This window comes from Peromyscus eremicus, chromosome 23 (genome assembly GCF_949786415.1).
Source record: "Peromyscus eremicus chromosome 23, PerEre_H2_v1, whole genome shotgun sequence".
Lineage (NCBI taxonomy): Eukaryota > Metazoa > Chordata > Mammalia > Rodentia > Cricetidae > Peromyscus > Peromyscus eremicus.
The window spans coordinates 33,377,730-33,384,702 of record NC_081438.1 but is presented as its reverse complement, the minus strand read 5'-3'; positions in this window follow the sequence as shown (position 1 = coordinate 33,384,702).

Here is a 6,973-nt window from a genome sequence, read left to right as displayed (position 1 = left end):
ACTTTGAAATTACCTAGGACTTCTACTGTGCTATGCACTCAACAGAATTGGTGAGTCAATTAAGATATCTTAAATGGAGAAATTAGTTAAAAGAAAATTTTTTCCCACATTAAAAAAATGTGAAGCATTTTTACAATGGAAGAAATTTGGTCTCTGTTTGATAACACATTAGGTGGTCTGAAAATGGAACAGTTAAATAACAGGATATTTAATGATGGGAATTACATAATGTCAGTTGTGAATTTATTATGTTAATATAATTATGTTTGGTTATTTTTGTTTTGTCATTAAAAAGGTTGGTTAATTTGAGTGCCAAGATAGATGTTTTTAGAAAAACTTGTTAAAATAAATCATAGAGAAATTCATACCAAGACAGAAGAATTTAAAGGTGAACCCATCTCAGCGTCGAATTATACAGTTACAAAGAAACAGCCTAAGGTTTTCAAATAACAACATTAATCTATCTGGTAACCTTACAGGAACTACCAAATGCTCACGGCTGTGTTGAACTAATTGGACTTCTGTGCAAATGTTAGATTTGAGGAGATTTAAAGAAGCTGTAATCTCATTCGTTACACATTCTCCATTTGTAAAGCAGGTGTTAAACTTGTGTTCCACTTGTAAAAGAATTATCCATCATGACTGGAAAGATTTGTATACAGCTGTCCTAGTGCCTGATCCACAGTTACAATGGAGAACCTGGTAGAAAGAGGAGGCAAAGACTATAGAACAATGAGGTAGGGCTAGAGAGATGGAAATTCCCCAAAATCAACTTCTTGGAGAAGGCAATTTTGCTGATATACAAAGACAATCTTTATATGATGATCACATCCTAACTTTATGCCAAATGGCAGCTCTGAATGCTTGGCACACAATTGAAGGAGATGGAAAGGAAATTGAGTCATTTATAAAAGTTATACAGGGCCCAAAAGAAACCTTCACAGATTTCATACAAAGGCCGTCTTCAGCAGTAAATAGAATGATACCAAAAAAAAAGAATCTAGAGAGATAATAATTGCAGCACATAAAAGGATAATTTGGCCATTAAAGGTAAGATCAGCCCCCTTGGAGAAATGGATCCAAGATACAATTAATATTGAATCTCATGACCATGATGATACTTGGATAGGAGAGATGATTTCCAGAGATTTATAGAAAATAATCATGGCAGATGCTTTAATTGCAGTAAACAAGGCCAACAAAAAAGGGACTGTATACAGAGAGTTCCTAGGAAGAATGTTTCTTCAAGAACAACTGCAACAGAACTCCACTCTCTTCTGGATTTTGAAATAGGTGTGGTTAAGAAAACTTTGAACTAATGAATGTAGATCAATAAGGGACAGACAAGGTAATCCTTTGCCTTTGTTGTTGAAAACTCCCTGAGGGGCCTCTTGCAGGCCTCCATGGCAAATTCAGTTCATTCCTTTCCTTGCATTGCAGAAGAAAGCCCTTACCAGAGCAATTAAATAATCATATGCCTATTACAAGAAAAGTACTGCACAAGGTGATAGAACAGCTATAGCATAGAGAACAAAAAATTCAGCAGAAACCATAAAGCGAGTTTTTTTTGGCAAGCTTCTATAAATGAACAAATACCAAAATTAAAAGTATGAATAAATGCCATTCTCATTGAAGGTATTGTAGACACAGGTGCGGATGTAACAAGAATTGCACCAGCATCTTGCCATCCAAATTATTCTCTTCAGGAGGTAAATTGTCAGCTGTTAGGCACTAGAACATTATCCCATGTGAAACAGAGTGCAAGACTGGTCAAATGTACAGGGCCAGAAGACAAGAAAGAAAAATTAAAGCCATATGTGGCTTACTTATATAGCTCTGAAGTTATGGGGCCATGATTTATTACAACAATGGAATACTCAGATTAACATTCCTCCAATCAGAAACAAACCATAAACTAACACATGTTTCTGAGAGAAATATTAGGAGGTATTATAAAGAGCAGTCACTGGCCATCCAGATGTACAAGAGCAGGGAACAACAACTGTTGATATATCAAAGACACCCACAAGCTCTACCTTTAAAATGGTTAACAGACAAGCCTATATTGGTTCAGCAATGGCCTTTAGCAACAGAGAAACTGTAGGCTTTAGAAGAGCTGATACAAGAGCAGTTAAATGCTCAGCACATTGAAGAATCTACCAGCACTTGGAATTTTCCTGTATTTGTTTTTAAAAAGAAGTCTGGAAAATGGAGAATGATAACAGACGTAACAGCAATTAACAAGGAAATTCAGGCAATGGGCTCTCTACAATTTGGAATTCCTTTGCCTACTCTGATACCTGGATGATGGCCTCTCATAGTTATTGGTTTAAAAGAATGTTTCTTCTCAATAGCTTTACAAGAAAAGAACAGAGAATGATTCTATTTCATGGTGTCAACTTATAATAATTCTCAGCTAGTTAAGAGATATCAATGGAGGGTTCTCCCAAGGGGATGTTAAAAAGCCCAACCCTATGCAAATATTTTGTACAACATCCACTGGACATAATATGTAAACAATTTCATAAATCTATAATTTATCATTACATGGACAATATTTTACTAGCTGATTCAAATGCAGATAACTTAGAAAGAATGTTCAAAGAAGTAAAGAAAATTTTGTCTTGAGTGGGCATTACAAATTGTTCCTGAAAAGATACAAAGAGGAGATTCTATTTATTATTTAGGATATCAAGTAGGTCTATAAAAAAATTAGACCCCAAAAGGTGCAAATTAGGAGAGATCAATTATGGACACTTAATGACTTTCAAAGATTATTAGGAGACATGTCCCATCTATGAACTATTGTTGAAGTGCAAAATAATAAACTGAGAAATTTGTTGAAAACCTTAGAAGGTGACAAGGACTTAAATAGCCCAAGAGAATAATCAGCTGAAGCTGAGATAGAATGGCCTTGGTGAGAAAGAAAGTAATGGAGGGACATGTGGATCATGTGGATCCAAAGCTTGATTGCATTCTCCTACAGGAATTTTAATGCAGAGGGAAGATATTATATTGTAATGGATATTTCGACCAAATAAACAGAGTAAAAAATTTAAAACTTATGTGGAAAAAATCCGTGACTTGATTTTAAAAGCAAAATTAAGACTTTGTCAATTAGCAGAAATAGACTAAGCAGATATTGTAGTACCTTTAACTAAGGATGACATTGACAAGTTATGGGCAGTAAATTAACCTTGGCAAAGAGCTTGCAGTATTTTTTGGAGAGATTAACAGCAAATAGCTCAAAAATGATAGAATTCAACTCATAAAGAGAGCTAATTAGATTCTGCCTCACATTATATGGGAAACATCCATATCTGGAGCCCACACATTTTATGTGAATGCAAACAAAGAGGGAAAGGCAGGTTACAAAACAGAAAATTTAAGTAAAGTGGATCAAAGTCCTTATAATTTGGTTCAAAAATTGGAATTCTATGCTATTCTGATGGTATTAACGGATTTTTCAAAAACTCTCAACATAGTTACTTACTCTCAGTATGCTGAAAGAGTGGTCTTATATATTGAGACTGAAGAATTTATCCCAGATGAGTCAAAATTAACTTTGTTATTTATTCAGTTACAAGATATAATCAGGAATAGGAAGCATCCCTTATATATAACTCACATATGATCCCATATGGGTCTGTCAGGCCCTCTAGCACAAGGTAATGATGAGATTGATAAACTATTGATGGGAAATGTGCTGAAGGCCTTATAATTTCACAAAAAACATCATGTCAATAGTAAGGGTTTATAAAAGGATTTTTCTATAACCTGGCAACATGCCAAGGAAATTGTAAGAAAGTGTCCTACTTGTTCTTTTTACAACCAGACTCCACTACCGGTAGGATGTAACCCAAAGATACTCAGAGGAATGAAATCTTGAAGATGGATGTGTTTCACTTTGCAGAATTTATAAATTGAAATATGTACACTATACTATTGATATTTATTCAGGATGTCAATGGACAACTGCTTTGAATTATGAAAAAGGTGATTCAGTAATCATGCATTTGTTAGAAGTTATGGCCATCACGGGTATACCTGTACAAATTAAAATTGACAATGCTTCAGTATATATCTCTGGTAAAATAAAAGTTTTCTGCTTATTATAATATAAAGCATGTTATGAGTATACCACATAATCCTACAGGCCAAGCTGTCATAGAGAGATCAAATCTAACTCTAAAGGATATGTTAAGTAAACAGAAATTGGTAACAAAGCTTCCTAGAAATAGATTACATAATGCTCTATTAACTTTGAATTTTCTCAAAGCTAATGAGAAAGGAACAATAGTTACAGAGAGAAATTGGACAATAGAAAACCTATGGAACTAAATCAGCCTATATACTTTAAAGATGTGATGACCTCACAATGGCAACCAGGATATGTATTATGTTGGGGACAGGGTTTTTCTTTTGTTTCTACAGGAGAAGAAAAGCTATGGATACCATAAAATTGATAAAGGTTTGATTTGAACAAGAGAGACCTCTTAATTAAAAGTGGTGATAGTTCATCAACCAGCATAGTCATCCAATTTAAATTAACTTATACCACAAACAAATGCTTTGCAATTAATCAGATATAACTTGCCAAAAGGAAACCTCCACAAATTAGTGATTCACTGAAGAAGTTCTCTCTTTCTTCTTAAAGCATCTGATATTTTAAATTAATTAATAGAAAGTAAATAAAAAAGAATCCAATGTTATGAAAACTTGAACCAAGAGAAGTAGGAATTGTTTTTAAAGTAAACTCATGTTCTTACTTTCAAATTTAATAAACACTCGGTAGTGGCACAGACACATCTAGAAAAATTATCTCCCTGGAAAGAAATTTGTAGTTCTAGATGAAATAAACAATGTGCAAATTTACTCATCTAGTAACAGCACATGTAACTACTTTGGTGAGAGACATAAGCTGTAACAAAGTATTTATATTCTTAGATGCCAAAATTAAGGTTAAGGAAATTCTTTTTACATTTACCTCTAGAATTCAAGTTTTTTTTTTTAATATTCTTACAGAATGCTACATATACATCAGTTCACATATGGAAGGATTGTGTAGACTTATGAGCAAAAAATTGTTCATTTGTATTAGTTACTTCTCACTCTCATGAAAAAAATCTGAATCAAATAATGTAATGGAAGCTAGCTTATCTTGCTTACTTTTTAGCAGAGGTATCATTATTTCAGGGTAGACACAGAAGGATGCAGGTGCTCTCTATTTGATGAGAGCATGAGATATCAAGTCATGTATTAGAGGACAAGAAAGCTGAGACTGAAGGCCAGAGCCTGAGGTCAATAGCCTCTCCAAATGTCTGTGAATAATAACCCACTTGTATTACATATGTCCAAACTTTTGAAAGTCTTAGAGCTTCCATATATCTTCAGAACCTGGGTTCCACAAACAATTGAATTAAAGATAGGAAAACCACCACTGAGTAAAGACCCTGAATTTCAGATCTACATCCAACATCCAAAAGTAGTATTGAGATGATCTATTCCCCACTAGTGTGTGTTATACCTTCAGATCAGCTTCTGTAACACACATTATCCCAGTCTTGGATCAGCACCACATCATTCATATGGGTTTCCTCAGCAAAAGACATCCCAGAGGCAATATCATTTCAGGGCCTCATTACACGACTGTGGGCATTCCTCACACCACTTGTCAGTGAATTATGAAACCTTGCTGCACACTTCCATGGATCCCTCATGTTTACAACTCTTTTTGCTTCCTGTAACACAAAACCATTTCTAAAATTCTGACATGTCCTGCCACTATCTTCAAATGTACACTGACATATAGGTCGAAGTTACAGTAATCTCTTTGTGATAATCCTTGAGAATATGTCTATATTTTATCACTCTCTGGAAAGGATCTACCTATATGATCAAAATTTTTAGTCAAATATATTTCAAAGAAATTGTCATTTTCTCATTTTGTGTCTTCTATATGTGCTGTTTTACTCTGTCATGACCCTAAATATTTTCATTGTGCAGAGCATAAGTTTTCTGTTTAATGATGTTAATCTCTTTACCAATGACAGGAGCTTTGTCACAATCTGTGACTGCATCTTTAACTCCCCAGATTTTACCTAGATCAAGAAATTCCTTATTTATTTTTATTAGTTACCTTTGTGAATTTTGTTCAGTGGGGTTTGATAATTTTTATCCTCTCAATCTAGGGACTCTAGATCTAACCCCATCTTCACCAGCCTAACTTTCTGCCCTACTTATCAATCATCAAGTAAATAAGTCTTGTCCATGTATGTCTGGGTTGCTTGGTAATCCCATGGAAAACAGTTGAGGTACCAGGGATATCAAACCTAAGAAAATCCACACTACTTCTCTCTGAGCAAGTATCAAATGCCAGTAGTTCATGAGCTAGTGGCAGGATTTCATTGCTACCTCCTTCTCAATACAGGGATTTGTTCACCCCTGTGTTTATACTAGGCTTGTGCATGCTGTCGCACTTAATGTGAATTCATATGCTCACCTGGGATGAGGGAGCTGTAGTTGGGATGGGCCAGGAGGCAAATAGAGAAGGGGGAGGAAGAAGGCTAAATGACTTTTAGGATCTGTACCAACTTATTATTAATTATCTGTATCAAATATGCATAATGCATATGTCAATGTATAAATACATAAAAGTATTTCATATGGAAATTTTCCATTTGATGGAAGGCTCCTCTGAAGAGTAACAGACCACTTAACAAAAACCATAATACCTTCCATGAGAAACACATTGCTGAGTTGTTGTTGAGTTTTGTACAGAGACTTCCAAAATACCAGAATTTAAGCCCCTGCTACTTGAAAGAGCATGCACTTTGGAAATACTGCTATAGACTCATGAGTTAAAACTATTTTGAAGATCTCCCTCCTGATGTCTTATTTCAGTATAAGAGAAGTTATCTAAAGTTCAAAGGGGGAAATTGTAAGTAATTCTTGTATTAGAAGAAATAGTCTC